The sequence below is a fragment of the Oryx dammah genome, unplaced genomic scaffold (genome assembly GCF_014754425.2).
Source record: "Oryx dammah isolate SB20612 unplaced genomic scaffold, SCBI_Odam_1.1 HiC_scaffold_17, whole genome shotgun sequence".
NCBI classification, from domain to species: domain Eukaryota; kingdom Metazoa; phylum Chordata; class Mammalia; order Artiodactyla; family Bovidae; genus Oryx; species Oryx dammah.
The window spans coordinates 39,216,836-39,234,708 of record NW_024070201.1 but is presented as its reverse complement, the minus strand read 5'-3'; the positions used below and the strand labels follow the sequence as shown (position 1 = coordinate 39,234,708).

At 43.6% G+C, this 17,873-nt stretch overlaps 1 protein-coding gene across 13 annotated transcripts in view; it reads left to right on the top strand.

Moving 5' to 3' along the window:
• Positions 1–17,873, top strand: part of TEAD1 (TEA domain transcription factor 1) — a 262,318-nt gene that overhangs the window by 81,770 nt on the left and 162,675 nt on the right. The window lies entirely within an intron of this gene.

Below are 17,873 nucleotides of genomic sequence, written 5' to 3'. Positions count from 1 at the left end.
TAAAGGACCATTGGGAAATCATTCCCTGGGGCTTCCTTTTCTATATCCGAAGCTCTCAAGGACTCCTTAGGAACTTAGGGAGTTGCAGTGGCACATGCAGACAGCAGACATGGATACTAGTTCTTCCGAATGCATGCCCCATAAAGGAAGTGCTGCCGCTTAGCTCCAGATAACTGACTGGAGCTGCATAGCACTGGAGCCTCATGCTGCCAGGTCTAGCAAGCTAGATGTGTACATGTGAAGTCTACTCATTTTTAAAACCCAGCATTTTTTTTTTTTAAACTACATAGGCCAGATAAAACTGCTCAGGGACTTGATCAGACCTTTGAACTACCAGTTTACTGCCTTGTTACCAATCTTCAGTTGAATGGCCAGACAAGGCACTGACCCCCAGGCTACTCTCTCCAGTCTCCCTTTCTATATGGGGACCCCTCACAGTGCATTAGAAACTCCCAAGAGTGCCCAAGAGGTTGACCAGATGGCTGGGGATGCTGAAGGTGGCAGCAGGCACCTATCCACTAGTCTGGGGCTTACAGGCTGGGTTTGGACCTTCCCTGAACCTTCAACTTGTACTTTTCGGCTGCTTACCTTTTGGGAAGCAGATGGCAGGTGGTTATGTATACATTCTGCTTGTCTAATTGGGCACGTTGAGATGACAGAGTTTGCACTGTGGCTGAGTCTAAAGAGATGCAAACGAATAACCTAAACTCAAAGAGAACCGGCTCAGCAGCCTACCAGAGGTTGTTAACTTATCACGGGAGTGATTTATTTCTAAACAATTTGAAAGCTTTTCCATAATAGGGTGTTGTACCTTTAATACTGCAGCTCCTCTATCAGGAGCCGTAGGAGGCTGCGGACCAGGCTAGCACACACTGCTAAGGAGAAAGCAGATGGTGGTGCAGCTGCCACCAGCTGTGCCCCCACCCTGCCCTCCCCCTCTCCAATGTGGATGATGTAATGGAAACAAGGAAAATTTTGCTTTCTGAAGCATTAGAGTGTCTCTTCCTTGGCCAGTCTGTGTCACACACACCCAAACACACAGGAGGGAGAGAGAACGCAAACCTTCCGTATTTATGTTCTCATGTGATCCTTTGTAGCCAAAGAAGCTTCTTCATGTTTGGTGAAATGGACTCAGGGTGAAACATCTCAGCTGCTGTGGGTAGAAAGTTTCAGGGCCTCTGGTTTTTTGTGTGCTTGTGTCTTTCCTGGGCTACCCTTTCTCAGTCTGGTTGTTTGCTTTCAAGGTCTCGTTTTCATACCTAAAAATGCAACTTCCCCATTTTAAAGGCAGAGAAGAGCACTTTAATCTTTGCGCCTTCTTTGAAGCAGATTTTATTAGGAGTAGTGAAGGTGACTTCAGGCCACTGTACCTTGTATAACACCCATTTGTTTACCCAGAAATTATTTTAATCTAAAAAAAAACGGGCCTAATGTTGGACATGCCAGTTGGGAAGAGGTACTCCTGCCTTTCGTTTCTCACTGGGAACGGCACTGTCCCTTTCGGAATCAGGTTTCTGGGCTAGGAATAGGAACACAGTTCAGAGCAAATGTTATTTTTTTCAACTCCAGTTTTTTTCCTCCATTACTTTTACTTTCAGCAGCCATGGTAGATTGAACCAATTTGCCTATAACTCCATCATAAAAATCATTTTTCTGTGAAAATAATTTGTGAAAGGACACTTGATGTTAGTTTGGGGTCAAAAGCAGTAGGCTAGGGAAGAGAACTGTGAGAAGCTCTGGATTTGAGTCGTCTACCCATAGTGAACTTGAATGGTCCTGCCCTTGGTCTGTGAGTTTTCTCCCTTGTACAGAAAGAGGGTAAAGTAGATGATATCTGTGATCCTCGGGGCTTGTATGTTTTATGATTCTGGATTTGTGACTTGTCCCTCAGTAAGAGTGATCAGTCTGTGGACACAAATGGCGCTGGTGTGGAGCATGTTGTTAATACTGAGAGGAATCAGATTCTGAGTGCTTCCTGAGAGTGCATGTTCTTGATGTATGTGTTCTTCTTTCTCTGAAAGCCACGTTACATTTTCTGACAGTGCTGGTGACCAACCTGATTTAAAATTGGGCAGTCATTTCGAGTGAGCAGCATTAACGATTATAACTGCAAGACTGTGTGTCCTGATTAGGGGTGCAAGAGACACATTTGCTGTGGTAGCCCTGCAGTGGCCTCCTTGTCCAGGCAGCTGGCCAGTGTGGAGGAGCTTTGCTTCTCCTGATGCTTTGGAAGGGAAACATGGTGGTTATCATGTTTATGGGAGGTAGAGACTGGACCCCTTAAGAGAAACTGCCTTGGGTGCCTGGGAGCTGCCTGTAACCCACCTGTAACTGAGGATGAGAGAAGACTGGTTTGAGAGCCTCCACAGTGAGGCTCCAGCCACTTGGGGATAGAGTCATGTGAGCGATGTGGGGGCCGAGCTGCTGTTCCTTGGCTTCAGGCCTGTTCCCCATCTTACCATATGTGAATCGGGACACAAACCAGACTGGGAGCCAGGGTTTCTGAAGGTCCTAAGAGCATGCTTTTTCTCTTAAGCATTTTGAAAATGAAAACATTGAAAGCATTTAGGATTCCATGTAGTGAGATCAAAATAATTTAATGCCTTTTAGTGAAATACCAAGTGTTTTTGACTTGAGGGGGTTATTCCGATATTTTCTGAGCATCTGTAGAGTATTGTGATGTCACTAATCCTGAGCCTTTGGAGAGGCAAGGTCAAGTGCAGCACTGATTTATTTGGTAATGAAATCTCCTCTGTGGTTGGCAGTAGGGCAAATGCAGTCTTATAGAGGGGAAAAATGGAAAGCTCTCTTTATGATGCGGTTTGGGCCATTAGAAAAGATGGCTTAATTTTCCCTATGCTACCTGGGTCTGTGGAGAGGCCAAGCTTTTGTGTGGTTTGTCTCCATGTGGACAGATTATTTCTGCCTGCAGCACCCTATGGGTCTGCAGTTGTTCTTAGGGATTATTAGAAGGAGAGTGAGACTTCTTTGACTGTTCCCAAGAGCTTGCAAGCTCATTCCCTCTCTGTCTCCGTGTTTTCTTTTTCTTAGTTTTACATAGATGTTCCTCTGTGTATCCTTGCAGATAGTTGTGGAGGAGATAGCAGGGGGACAAGATGGCAGAGACATTCTTGATCAGCAAAGCTGTCTGGAATTGAATGTCATAGGAGCAGGTCACAGTTTTTAACACAAGACAGAACAAAACAGTGAATCAGGGGATTTGTCTGGATGTGTTTTCTATTGTACCTGAAAACTGTAGTCAGGCAGAGTGGTCAAGTATCTCCCATAATCAAGTTAGGGACCAGAGCTAAACATTCACTGGCTGCTTGCCCCAGAGACATGCAAGTGTAGCATCTTAAATCTTGGCCTTTGGAATTGTTATGAAGCCTGGCTCTGCCCCTTCTAGACATTAGACTCTGGGTAAGTTGCAACTTCCATCTCAAGCTCATAACATTTTGAGGTCAATTTTGTGAGTTTCACTTTGCAGATGAGGGAGCTAACAGGGATAAAGTGGCTTGTGCATGACCAGTGTAAATGGTACAGCTGGGTTCTTTCAAAATCGACTCTATCTGACTCCCAAACATGGGCTCTTTCCTTCCTTGCTAGAGGTCATTGTAAATAAATTCAACAAGTCAGTATTAAGTACCGCTTCCAGCCCCTATACTAGGCGTTTTCAGGGATACAACAGTAAGCCAGACAGACATGATCCCTGCCCTTATGGAGCCATCATAAGTTTATTTGCAGGAAACACTGACCTGAGGTCAGGACTGTGTGCCAGAGCTTTCTGGGAAGTCTGAGGGCCTTTGAAGATGGTCACCTTCCACTTAGCCTTTTGAAGCCTGTTCTTGGCCACCAGTGTCCAGGGCACTTGGCCCAATGCTGGCAGGAAGAAAGCTTCTCAAATATCGTAGTGGGGAGGATCCTAGATCACAAGGCTGGCCTTGGTGGTAGCCAGAAAGATGTCTGGAAGATTCTGGTGCCCTGGGATCCCATAGGCAGCTTGGGCAGAGCAGTTGCTGAACAATGACTTTCTTCTTTTGGGAGCAGTTATCTTCAGGGTTCTTGCTCCAGATAGCTCCAGGGGTGCCCCTTTCTTGCTGGGATGCCAGGCCTATTGATCAGCTCTAGAGAGCTCAGTTGTGAGGCATAGAGAAGATGAAGAGGAAGGCATCTCTGGATTAGGCCTCTCTAATAGGCCTTCCCCTGTTGCTGACCTGAGCCTTCCCAGCCAGGAGAGCACAAGAATTGGCCTTGCCTCTTTGCTTACTTCATAGAAGTACAAGATAGAAGAGAGAAGGGACAGGTTCAGTGAGGTGGGGCAAAGCTGACAAGGGCATCTGAGAAGGAGTGCACACAGGCAGGCACAAATGTTACCAGTTAATCAGTGCAGGCAAAGAGGCTGACATCTGAGGACCCCCGGCTCCTCCCAATCAGAACTGGTCAAGGGAATGTAGGGGCATCGCTGTGTTAGACAGTGAACTTTCCCATAGTTTCTGTGAGGACCAGGAAGGTGGTCCACATCTGTGGAGGCCCCAGAAGCCCTGATGCGGAAGTGGCTGCAGACTCCAGGCCCTAGAGGATCACCAGGCTTTGGGAGAGTGAGCCTTGTGGCCTGAGCTGAACTTGTTCGTCCCTGTTCTTCATCTGAACATCATGTGGCATCTGTGATTTCATCTTTCTGTCTGACCTGTGATGTGGGATATTATTTTCAGTGAATTGGCAAAAAATGTAAAGCACAAAGCATTGTGCCCTTAGAACTGGGTCGAAGCCCCACAAGGCAGGGGCTGTCTTGCTGGACAGAGAAGATGTCAGTGATGTTTGTTGAGTGTATGCATGTGGGGGTTATTGCTTAAGACAAAGAAAGATGAGTAAGTAAGCCTCTGAGCTTCAAGAGGAGCTGGCTGGAAAGGAAGGGAGAAAACAGAAAAAAAGAGAGAGAAAGATGTTTGTATATTTAATGGTCTTCCTAGCCTGAGAAGGAAGAAACTCTGGTTTTTGCTCTGTGTGCTGCCAGATGTTAGTTCAAGTGGTAGGAAGGATTTCTACTCACATTGGCACCATGGTAGAGCAAGGGTTAATTCTGGGATCCTCAGAACAGATGAGTAATGGGGGATTTTGAAATAGTTTTGTTCCTGTGAGAATAGCAAAGCCAACGTCATCAGTGTTTGTGTTGGGAAAGTTGAACATAGCGGGGGTCTGGCCTACAAAGGTTTGTGCACAAGGTGTGAGCCCTTGTGCAATTCAGATAAAAAAATAGCTAATTAGGATGGCTTGAGAATTGGTCATGAGGGAGAAAAAAAAAAAGAGACAGCGAATCTTAAATTATTACCAAGTTGGAAAGTTAAGCTTTTCCACAACTTTCTGTGGCAGTGGGTGAGCACTGGCATTCAGAAGACATGGATTTGTAAATCATTTAGTGAGTACTGGTGGGCCTGTACTGTGCTTTGACTGTGAATGGGGACTACAGATGTAGGATAATGAAGAGAACTGACCTGTGTGGCCACTTACCGTGTACCAGGCACTTTCTCGTTGCTTTAGAATGTGTTGTCTTGTTTATTCCTCAGAACAAACCGATGATGTAGGTTACGCCGTGCTTGTGTGCTTAGCCGCTCAGTCATGCCCAACTTTGAGACCCCATGGACTGTAGCTGCCAGGTTCCTCTGTCCATGGGAATTCTCCAGGCAAGAATACTGGAATGGGTTGCCAGGCCCTCCTCCAGGGGATCTTCCCAACCCAGGGATTGAACCCAGATCTTCTTCATTGCGGGCAGATTCTTTCCTGTCTGAACCACCAGAGAAGCCTTTTTGCATCCAAGAAAGCTGAAGTGCACCAAAATCAAGTTACGTTCTCAAGGCCATAGTAAATAACTGGTGGAGTTGACATTTGAAAGTCAGCTTAATACAACAAGCGAGTTAAGACAACTAACTACAATAGTGATATGGAAGGAAGTACATTGTGTACTAGAGATATCGACGGTTCAGTGGTAGGGCAGCAGAAAGTGTGATTCTTTATTTTGGGGAATGCACATATCTATATTTGAAAATACAAAAGAGTGGAAGAATCAGAGTCTGAGAGGCAGATTTAGGTGAGCCAACTTTCAGTGGGAAAAGGCCACTTAGTCTTTTTTGCTTTTTTAAATTTTTTAAATGTTTTTTGTTTTTAAACTTCTTTTGGATGGCAGACCCCCACCCCCCACCCCCCATCTTTTCTGAGAATCTACAGAAAGTTGTGGATCTCTTCTTCAAAAAAAAAATTCAGGCTTCTGCACAGTTACAGAGTTGTTGCATAGAATGTTAGGGGATTTCTGAAGCCTACGTTTATATTTGCTACTGTGGGGAGAGAGAGCAAGAGGGGAAGGGCATTCAGGGAATTCAGGCGTAAGAGAACAGCATGATAAAGGCACAGAGTCCTGAGAGGACCCACTCTGGTGCTCTTAGAAATGAGGATGTGTCCTGGAGGGGGATGGTAGTTGAGCCTGGAAATGTGGGCTGGCAGTGTGTTGTGGAGGCCTGGCGTGCCACGCCATCGTGGCTGGTGCTCATCCCGGGGACAGAGGAAGCCATTGCGTGTTTTCAGGAGAGATGGTTGTGACTCAGCTTGTGTTTGACAAAGCCAGCTTTGAAGGCGTGAAGACGAGTTAGATTACTATTGCAGAGGATGAGCTTAAACTGTAGTCCTGGTGGAGAAGCTTCATGGGTAGAACCAATAGGACTGGCTGACAGGATGTGATCTGTGAAAGAGAAGGAGGGGTTGAAGATGATTCTAGGATTCTTTCTGTTGAAGATGATTCCAGGGTTCTTTTTGCTTGTGGGCGACGGGGAAACCAGTGGGATGATTAAATGGATGGGGGAATGAAGACAAGAGATGCAGTTGGTAGAGTGGAGAAATGGGGAGTTGGATTTTGTTGTGTGCTGGAGGTGTACTCGGGGGGCTGTCCACCTGAGGATGATCTGTGGGGTTTGGAAATTCCTGCTTGGAGCTCAGGCAGCCTGGAGTTGCAGGGGTAGTTTGGGGCCTCATCAGCAGAGAAGAGATGAGAATGGGTGATATGCTTAGGCCCCCGTGTATTGTGGTTAGACCAGCATGGATTTTAAAAGGAGTGTCTGTATTTCTGGGATAGTAAAGAGGTTGCCTTTTTAAGAAAAAGGGAGACCCATCAGTGGTTCCAAAGCCCGATCATTATCAGCAGAAGCACTTGAAAAGCTTAAAAAAAGAGACATAACTGACTCAAACTGATTGAGTCAGAATCTCTGAGTGTGATCTGAGAATCTTATGTTTTTAAAAGCTTTCTGGGTAATTTGGATAATCAGGCAGGTCTGAGAGTCACTGGGCTAAACTGTAACCTGGGTCCAAGAGGAGAGGGCCACATTTCTAGAGCTGGTAAAAGAAACTAATGAGCAGAGAATGAGACTGACCTTGAAACAGTCCTTAGAAAGTTTGGGGATAGGAAATGAACTGTATAATTCAGTTAGTGCCCCCTCTGTATAGAGAAGAAAGATTACCATGGCCCAGGTTTGCCATGTACAGGAAGAGCCTTGAGATAGTATCTTAAAGGAAGGCATAGAAAGTTAAAGGAAGGCTTATTTTAGAACAGGGGAGAGAGACATGGCCATTTGGTTAGTAGTGAAAGTGAAAGTCACTCAGTCGTGTCCAGCTCTTTGTGACCCCATGGACATTCTCCAGTCCATGGAATTCTCCAGGCCATGGAATTCTCCAGGCCAGAATACTGGAGTGGGTAGCCTTTCCCTTTTCCAGGGGATCTTCCCAACCCAGGGATCAAACCCAGGTCTCCTGCATTGCAGGTGGATTCTTTACCAGCTGAGCCGCAAGGGAAGCCCTTGGTTAGTAGGGGGGAAAAAGTATGTAATTGAGGAATTATTTGATGGAATAGAACCAGGAAGAGACCTTAAAAGAAGGGCTTCTTTTACTCTCATGCATAATGGCAGGAGAAGGTTCAGGTAGAAGGTGCAGGGAAGGCATAGTGATTCCTGTCTTCAGATGAGAAGTAAGGCCATGTGGGCTGAGGTGGGTTATGAGCTTCTGAAAAGTAGAGCAAGCTTAATAGAGATACTGTAGGGGAACTGGATATGGAGGGACAGGAGTGAGTAAGAGAATTGTGAGCAGTGGAGGAAGGGCCTGAGAGAAGTCGGAGAACATTCCTTTCTTCTTTTAATTGAAATTTTTATTGAGATAATTGTAGATTCACATGCAATTGTAAGAAATAGTGCAAAGATTCTTTGTACACTTTGTCCATTTTCCCTCAGTGGTTACAACTTGCAAAACTGTAATATCAAAACCAGGATATTAATGTCGATATATACTTCTGATCTTATTCAGATTTCTCCAACTCTACTGGTACTCATTTGTGTCTGTGCGTTTTCTTGAGTTGTGTGCAGTGTTATCACCTGTGTGGTACGTGTACCCACATCAGGATGGTGCAGACCAGTTCCAGCACAAGGATCCCCAGGGTGGCCCTTTCTCACCATACCCATCCCTGTTCTGCTTCCCCCGACCTTATCCCTGACTCCTGGCAACCATGAGTTATTCTTGATTTCTAAAATGTTGTCATTTCAAGCGTGGCATCTAGTGCAGTCATACTGTACGTAACCTTTTATGGTTGGCTTTTCCCCATTCATCGTAATTCCTTGGAGATTCATCCAGGTTGGTTGTGTGTATCAGTAGTTTGTTCCTTTGATTGCTGAGCAGTTCTCTAGCCTGTATGCACCGCAGTGTGTTTAACCATCCACCTGTTCAAGGGTATCGAGTTGAGTGTAGCTTTTGGCTGTTACAAAGAGAGCTGCTATGACCATTTATACACAGATTTTCTAAAAAGTTTGTGCATTTCTACTTGGCTGTGCTAGGTCTTTGTTGGTGGCGCGGGCTTTTCTCTAGCTGCGGTGAGGGCTACTCTCTAGTTGCGGCACACGGGTTTCTCGTTGTGGTGGCTTCTCTTGTGCAGCAGGGGCTCCAGGGCGTGCGGGCTTTAGTAGCTGTGGTTCCCAGGCTCTAGGGCACAGGCTCTACAGTTGTGATGCACGGCCTTAGTTGTTCCAGGGCATGGGGGATCTTCCCAAATCAGGGATCGAACCTGTATCTCCTGCGTTACCAGGTGGATTATTTAGCACTAAGCTACCAGAGAAGCCCTATATACAGTTTTTTGGGTAAATGTAGTTTTCATTTCTGTGGGATAAATGCATTCATTGCTGGGTCAAATGGTAGTCATATCTTCAGCTTGCTTTCTTTTTTAAAAAAACTACTCAATGGTTCTTCAGAGCAGCTGTGCCATTTCACATTCTCCCCTGCAGTCTAGGCTCTCTACGTCCTCACCAGCATTTCGTGTTGTCACTATTGTTTGTTTTAACTATTCTGATAGGTGTGTGGTGATATCCTATGTGGTTTTAAGTTGCATTTCCCCAGTGACTAATGATGTGAAACATCTTTTCATGTATTTATTCGCCAGAGAGGTGGTGATATACAGAGATGTATATACAAAATATACGGAGAAATGTCTTTTCATGTCTTTTGTCCCCCTTTTAATTGGATTATTCTTACTGCTGAGTTTTGGAGTTCTTTATTTTAGATATGAGTCCTTTGATATGTAGTTTGCAGCTGTGTTCTTCTTGTCTGTAGCCTATCTTCTCATCTTCTTCACATGTATAAGTGTTACATTTTGATGAGATCCAATTTATTAATTTTCCCTTTTATGGTGCACAGGCTTAGTTGCTTCATGGTTTGTACTTTTGATGTCAAGTCTAAGAACTCATTGCCTAGCCCTGGGTACTGAAGATTTTCTTCTGTGTTTTGTTCCAAAAGGTTTCTGGGTTTATGTTTTACATCTCAATCTGTGACCTTTTTTAAAATTAATTTTTGTATAATGCAAGAGTATTACTTTTGGGAAAAGCCACTGGCATTGTTATGTGATACATATATATTTGTTCTGCTAGGGGATTGTTGGTGTATCTAAGTTTTGACAATGTCAAGGCTTGGGACCAGAGACACTAAATCGCTGGTGAGTGCATGCTTGCACCAGTTTAGGTGGGGACAGGGGCAAAGAGAAGCTGGAGCTGCTGACGAGTCATGACGTGTGCTTTTAGAGGCTCTGTACACACAGGAGAGGTGGCTGGACAGGAGGCTGTGGTCACGCACGGGAGAGGAAGCATCTGAGATTAGAGGTGGAGAGATTTCAAGTGATGAGTTTCGAGGTGTGGCTGCATATATGGTCAACTGATACGAATGTGGGTGATGGCCACTGGAGACGAGGAAGTAAGACATAGGGAGACTCATCAGCATCAGGTTGGTTAATCACGTTGATGTTGAAGTCCACTGTAGTGCACTGTGAATTTGTAAATAAGCCTACCAAAGTAATCAGGTGTTAGGGGGATTTCCTGGAGAGGACATGACCCCATGGATGTGAATGGAGAGAATTTAATATTGATGTGAACGGCATGGGGCTAGTGAAGAGCAGGTGGCAGAACAGCCACGCAGAAGAAATACTGGGGTTACAAGAAAACCCTAACATTTTCCACCTCTCTCTTCCCAAAGTCTTTGGCTGCTCTGAAACTTTACCTGTTTGCAGTGTGTCTGTGCCTTGTTGCTATCATCCGTAGACTGGGGTGAGAAAATCAATTTCTCCGTATCTCTCAGCGATGTTGAGAGAAAATGCAGTTATGTGTGAGAAGATATTTTGAACTAAATCCTACAAATAATGCTTTTCTGGGGTTAAGCCTGTTCCCAGCACGTTAGAAAGGTATTTTGGAGCAGCCACTCAGGAAAGCCTGCCTAGCCTACGTAGAGGGTTGTTTGGTTAAGGGAGCAATTGAATGGTATCCCCCTTTCAGAGCTTCTGCTGTTGGAGAGGGGAGGTCAGGATACACTTGTCTGGGTCAGAGTCACAAATGATGGAAGGGATCATTGCGGGTGGGCAGGTCCTGGAATAGCAGCTTCCACTGCATGGAAGACGATGGGGGCGTGGGTGGCTTGAGAACCTGCCGGTTCTTAGCTGCATGGCCCTGGGTTCCAACGCCTGTCTTTGTTCTGTCCCCACTGACTTCCACATCTAGAGCTTCAGTTCCTCTCCCCTCTAGAGCATTTTACTTGAGATTGGGTCTTAATTTCTTACTACTGTTGTTATTTATATATATCCCATTTCTTTGATAATGAGTGTTTAAAGTGGTCATTTTCCAAATTAGCATTGTTATGATATTGTTCTGCTGATCTCTGTAGTAAAGAGCCTATCTTAGAGAATGCTCAACACAGTAAATGAAAGTATATAAATATATTGTGGTTAGGGTCATAGAAAAAATTTGAAGGAATTTACAATATGTAAATAGCAGTTGCTTCAGGGGATGGATTAATGGGGAACTCCATTTCTATTACATATTTCTGTATTAAGAGTGTTTTTCCCCCCCTAATAGTGAACATATGTTACTTTTGGAATTAGAGGAAAAATAACTATGTCATTTACTTTTTTCCCTCTGATTCTGAGCAAGAAAGACTCATTAAAGAAAAATGTGGCAAATACCAAGAATGAGAAGCAAATCATATCATCCAGGTGGACACTGGAGTGATGTTTACCTGGGGTTTGGTTGTGGGAGGGGCACTGCAAGGTCCTGGTGGGCAGAAGAGGGGTGCTGGGGAGAAGTGGTGCCAGCAAGCTCTCCCTTCCATGGGTGCGTGGCCGAGGCACCAATCTGGAGAGACAGGTGGTCAGAGAGTGGGGTGCTGTGGCCAGGAAGCAGGACAGGGTGTTCTTACTATACGATTCAGGACTTTGGTCCAGGAGTTCAACAGGTGCTGGGTCAGTTGGATCTGTCAGTCAGCTCTCCACACTAAAAATGGCATTATTCTGACATTCATGTTTTATGGTAATATGGTGGTGGAAGAAAGACTGGAACATGTTCAGATCCATTCTTCCAACGTCCGCGTGCTCACAGCAAGCTACTGCAGAAGAATGGACAGGCCCCACATCTCTGCTGAGCCAGTATTTATTGTTTCATTTGTACTGTAGGGCGGACAAGCTTTATTCTTGGAGGGCTGCGGTCCTGTCTTTTAAGAATGTTGGTAGTCTTTTTAATGGTCCTGTTATTCTTTGTAACAGATTCCTGGCAGGTAACCTTGTACTTGTGTTGCCTTTAGGCAGAGGTGGGTGGCTTTTAGAGTATGAAAACACTCTGGAGACTGTACAGAGTGCTATAAATTCTCCTTTGATTATAATCATTTGATTTAATCACAGGTATATTTCATTTACCTGATGTTTACCTGCTATGCCTTCACTGCAGATTATTTCATCTGCCCACCTTCCCTTATCTCAAATGCTTCAATTCCAGGTATATCATAAAATCAAATTGTTCTTCAAAATCCATATGAATATTGTTTCTTTAAAGCCTCTTGCTATATCAGAATACACCCCTCTCGTTTTTTATCCTTTTAGAATGCAGTCTGAAAGGTGTGACAGTGAAATTTCCTGCCTAGGACATTTAATGTATTAAAAAAAAAATTTATATAATGTTGTGGCTTTTTTGACACCCTGCCCCCCAGCAGTGAAATTGGTCATTAGCTCCCTATTTCTATAGACACTGTTCTTTTTGGAATGGCTGCAGCAACTTTTTAAGTTACCTTCAAAGCATGTGCTGTTGGGGAAATGTAATTGATCACTCCCCAAAGCTTTGAAGCATCAGGGTAATATTGAAGATATGTTAATAAGCTGAGTCATGCCCCACCCCACCCCGACCCCAGCCATTTGCAAAGGTCCCAGTTGCTTCCTCTGTACCTACCCTCTTCCCTGGGTCTGCTTCTATGCTCCATGACTTGCTTGCTATTGTGCTGAGATGGTTTTGGCAACTGTCTCTTAGATGAATGGTTCTGTTACAAACACGGTAGCTTCTGTGACTGCTTAACAAGATTGTTGTTTATGACTGCTTTTTATTGAGAGATGTTTGGTGCACGTTAATGTCCTGATAAAGACATTTGTACCTATAAAGTAGCCACCGCCTTACACGTATTTGATTGTGAATAAGGTGCTGGGGCTGATGACATGCCAGATGTGAGGTACTGGATTGCATGTTTATTGAACTGTCACTGCAGTCTCTGTACTCGGCTGTGCCTTTGTGTTCGCTGTCTCACGGCAACACACCGAATGCAGTGGCGATACGATCCTGACTGTGGACGATGCTATTTGGGCTACTTGGATTGTAAGCCATGAGTATTAGGAAGCATTCTCTCAGTCCCCATGTGTCCCGAAACAGCAGTCATGAACAGTTGTTAGGTGAAGGGAATTGCCAGGTGGGATGACCACATGCACTGGGATAGAGGCCTTTTGAGATGGACAAATCTTAGGTCTGGACTGACCAGGGCAGGCATTGTGACAGGGATTAATAATAATAAATAATTTATCCAGTGCTTGCAATGTGCCAGAAACTTTTCTAAACACTTAATATCAACTCATTTAAGCCTCATTACAAGTCAGTAGCCACGATTATTATTACCACATTAGGATGAGGAAACCAAGGCCTAGAAAGGCTCAGTAAATTGCCCAGGATCATGTAGCTTAGAACTCCTGAAGTCAGGACATAAACCCCATTCAGCTTGGCTCCAGTATCTGAGCTCTTAACCACCATCTTCTGCTGCCTCTGAGCTGTGACAGACCAGGGACCTGAGGGTCTCTGGACCATGCCCATGTCCCTACGTTGCTCCCTTGTTGTGTGGAAGAGAGCTTTGGTTCCAGGTAAACAGTGTAAAAGGGAGAATGGGCTTTCCTGGTACCCAGGATAGTCTTCATCCTGTTTTCTGCCTGGTAAACTCCTACTGGCCCTTCAAGACCTTGGCGAAAATGCCCTTCTCGCCCCCAAAGTCTTTAGTCTCCACAGGCAGAGCTACTTGCTCCCTCCTCTGTGTTTCCACAGTTTTTTTTTTTTTTTTAAGATTTATCTATTTATTTGGTTGTGCTGGGTCTTAGTTGTAGCATGTGGGATATACTTCCCCAACAAGGGATCAAACCCAGTCCCCTGCATTGGGAGCACAGAGTCTTAGCCACTGGACTACCAGGGAAGTCCCTCCACAGTATCTGACCACCTGTCAAAGCACTTTTCAGACTCACTTTTAATGTGTGTGTTTGTATCTCCTGCCCCTAGCATAGTGCCTGGCACACACTAGGCCTTCAAAATATGTTTGAATTAGCGAAAGTTGCTGGTGATAATAATTTAACCTTTTTTCTCTATAAGATGTTTTTTCCAGATCCTTGTTGTCATCACACTTACAGCATTCTAATGAAATAATGAGGGCAAGGATTATAACTTCATAGATAAGGAGCTGAGGCACATAGCCCATAATGTTTTCCATTAGAGCTTCTTATCTTGAGGAACCCCTTGGTGAAGAAGAGCTTAGTGTACACCTCATTTCCATGTTTATACTTTTCTGCTCTAAACATATTGACCCTGTGCCTGAAGTGTTACAAATGAGAACAGTTTATTTTAGTTTGCATTTATGGCAATATCACAGTGGTTTTATCTGGGACATTCAGGGCTATAAAGGAATATTGAGCTTGATTTGGTGATTTTGGTGACAGAATCTACCCATTTCTCATCCCAGTTTGATTTCTACAAGTTGGAAAGTCCATCCCTAGAAAGGTGGTCTTTGACCGTTTTCCCCCGAGCAGATACCTGACGCAATATGTTTGTAAGCTTATCCAGGGTGTCTCTAACTGAGGGATGTGTGTGTCCATTACTTTTTTCAGATTGACTCTGGGCTTATTTTTAAGTGTCTGAACATTACTTCAGCCTCTGATTATTTTAAGGTGACATGGTCGATTCCCAGTGACTCACTTCAGTGGAACAATAAGCCGAGTAAACTATCTCTGTGGAGTTCAGAAGATGTTAAGTTAGGGTGGGTTATAAGATCTTTGTGACAAAATCTGGTTAGTGTAGATTTAACTTGCCTCTAATCTAGTTAGTCGGAGAAGGCGATGGCACCCCACTCCAGTACTCTTGCCTGGAAAATCCCATGGATGGAGGAGCCTGGTAGGTTGCAGTCCATGGGGTCACGAAGAGTCGGATATGACTAAGCGACTTCACTTTCACTTTTCACTTTTATGCATTAGAGAAGGAAATGGCAACCCACTCCAGTGTTCTTGCCTGGAGAATCCCAGGGACGGGTGAGCCTGGTGGGCTGCCGTCTGTGGGATCGCACGGAGTGGGACACAACTGAAGCGACTTAGCAGCAGCAATCTAGTTAGTGTCTGATTTGTATGAAGGCTTGTCAGTTAGCTGAAAGGAGTAAGTTCCTCGTGGTGATTAAGAGCATAGGGTCAGGAGTGAGGTCTGTCTGGGTTTAGATCCTGGCTCTGCTACTTCAATGGATATGTAACAATGGGCAAGTTAGAATTCTTGGACCTCTGTTTCCTCATCTGATAAATGAGGCAAATTCAAGTGCCCATCTTACAAGTTTGATGGGAAGGTTAAGTAAGATAATGCATGAAAACATTTTGCATGCCCAACTTATTCTTTGAGAGTAATGTTAACCTTGATAGCAAAACCAAAGACTTTATAAGAAAACTATCGACCAAAACCTTTTATGAATATCAATGCAGATGTCCTCAACAAAATACTTGCAAACTGAATCGTGCAGTGTATAGAAAGGATTCCACACTGTGCCTAAGTGGGATCTACTCCAGGAATGCAAGGTTAGTTTAAAATTTGAAATGAGTTAATATAATACATCTCATCAATAAAGAACAAAAATCACATTATCATCTAAGTAGATGCAGGAAAAGCATTTGACAAAATCCAGCACCTCTTTGTGACATTTACTCTCAGCAAACTAGAAATAGAAGAGAACTTCCTCACTGATGAAGGGCATTTATGAAAAATCCACCGTTAATATCATACTTAGAAGACATTCTGTGTTTATGGATTGGAAGACTTAATATAAGTACGATGGCAGTCATCACCAATTTGATCTATGGATTCACTCATCAAAACCGCAGCTAACTTCTTTGTAGAAACTGATAAGCTAATCCTAAAGTTCACACGGAAATTCAGGAGACCAAGAAGAGACAAAACAATCTTGAAAAAGAAGAAAAAAGTTGGAGAACTGATACTTTTTGATTTCTTAACTTATTACAGAGCTACAATCTTAGGACAATATGGTACTAGTATCAGGTTAGAGATGCACCTCGGTGGAATCGAGTCAAGAGTCCAGAAGTAAACCCTCACACTTATGGTCAGTTTATTTTCTGCAACTGTGTCAAGATGATGCTAAGTGGAAAACAGTAGTCTTTTCAACAAATGGTGCTTGGACTATTGAATATACACACGCAAAAGATAAAGTGTGGATCCTTTTCTCATACACTGCAATCAACTAAAAATCAGTCATAGACATCAATGTAAGAGCTAAAACTATAAAACTTCAGGAAAAGCAACACAAAATGTGAGACTAAATCTTTCTGACTTTGGATTAGCCATCTTGGATATGACACCAAAAGCATAAGTAATAAAAGTAAAAATAGATAAACTGATACTTCATCAAAATTATAAACTTTTGTCCTTTAATAAAAAGACAACTCAGAGAATAAGACAAAAACTTTTCAGATTATAAATCTGATAAGGGACTTGTATCTAGAATGGATAAAGAATTCTTACAACTCTAATGAAAAGACCAAAAAGAATAAGCAGATGATCTAGATAGACATTTCTTCAATGGAGATAAACAAATGGGCAATAAGCACATGTAAAATTGCTCAACATCATTAGACATCAGAGAATTGCAGATTACAAACCACAGTGAGATACTGTATCTTATCCACTAGCAAAGCAATAGACAAAAACATTGGCAGTAAGTGTTGGCATAGGTGTAAAAATATGAGGACCCTTATACATTACTGAAAGAAAAGAAAGTGGAATTGTTAAGTGGAATTGTTGGTTGCTCAGTTGTGTCTGACTCTTTGCGACCCCGTGGACTGAAGCCCACCAGGCTTGTCTGTCTGTGGGATTCTCCAGGCACTAATGCTGGAGTGGGTTGCCATTGCCATATCCAGGGGATCTTCCTGACCCAGAGACTGAACCCGGGTCTCCCACATTGCAGGCAGATTCTTTACTGTCTGAGCCACCAAGGAAGCCCCCTATACATTACTGGTGGAAATATAAAATGATACCACCATGCTGGAAAACTGGCTGGCAATTCTTCAGAAGGTTCATCAAAGAATTGTCATGTGATCTGGCAATTGGCCTCCTACGTATCGTACGTAAGAGAAGTGAGAACAGGTGTCCCTACAAAAACTCGTCTACCAGTATTTGTATCAACATTATTCATAATAGCCAAAAAGTGCAAACATCCCAAATGTCTATCAACTGATGGATGTGTAAATAAAATGTGGTATATCCATACAGTGGATTATTATTTGGCAATAACAAGTACTAATATACACTTAGCATAATATATACTTAGCATAATGTGAAAGAAGCGAAAGAAGACAGTCACAAGACTACATACTGTGTGATTCCATTTGTGTGAAATGTCCAGAATAGGCCTGTCTAGAGGCAGGAAGTATATGAGTGGTTTTTTAGAGCTGGACAATTTGGGAAATGTTGTGGAGTAACTACTAATGGGTTTGGGATTTCTTTCTGAAATAATCAATATGTTCTAAATTGGTTGTGATGAGGCATACACAATTCCGTGAGTTTACTAAAAATCAATGCATTGTGCACTTGAAATGGGTGAATTGTATGTGAATTACAGCTCAATAAAGCTGGTTTGTTTGTATATGTATATACTTAGTATCAGGAGAAGGCAGTGGCACCCCACTCCAGTACTCTTGCCTGGAAAATCCCATGGATGGAGGAGCCTGGTAGGCTGCAGTCCATGGGGTCGCTGAGAGTTGG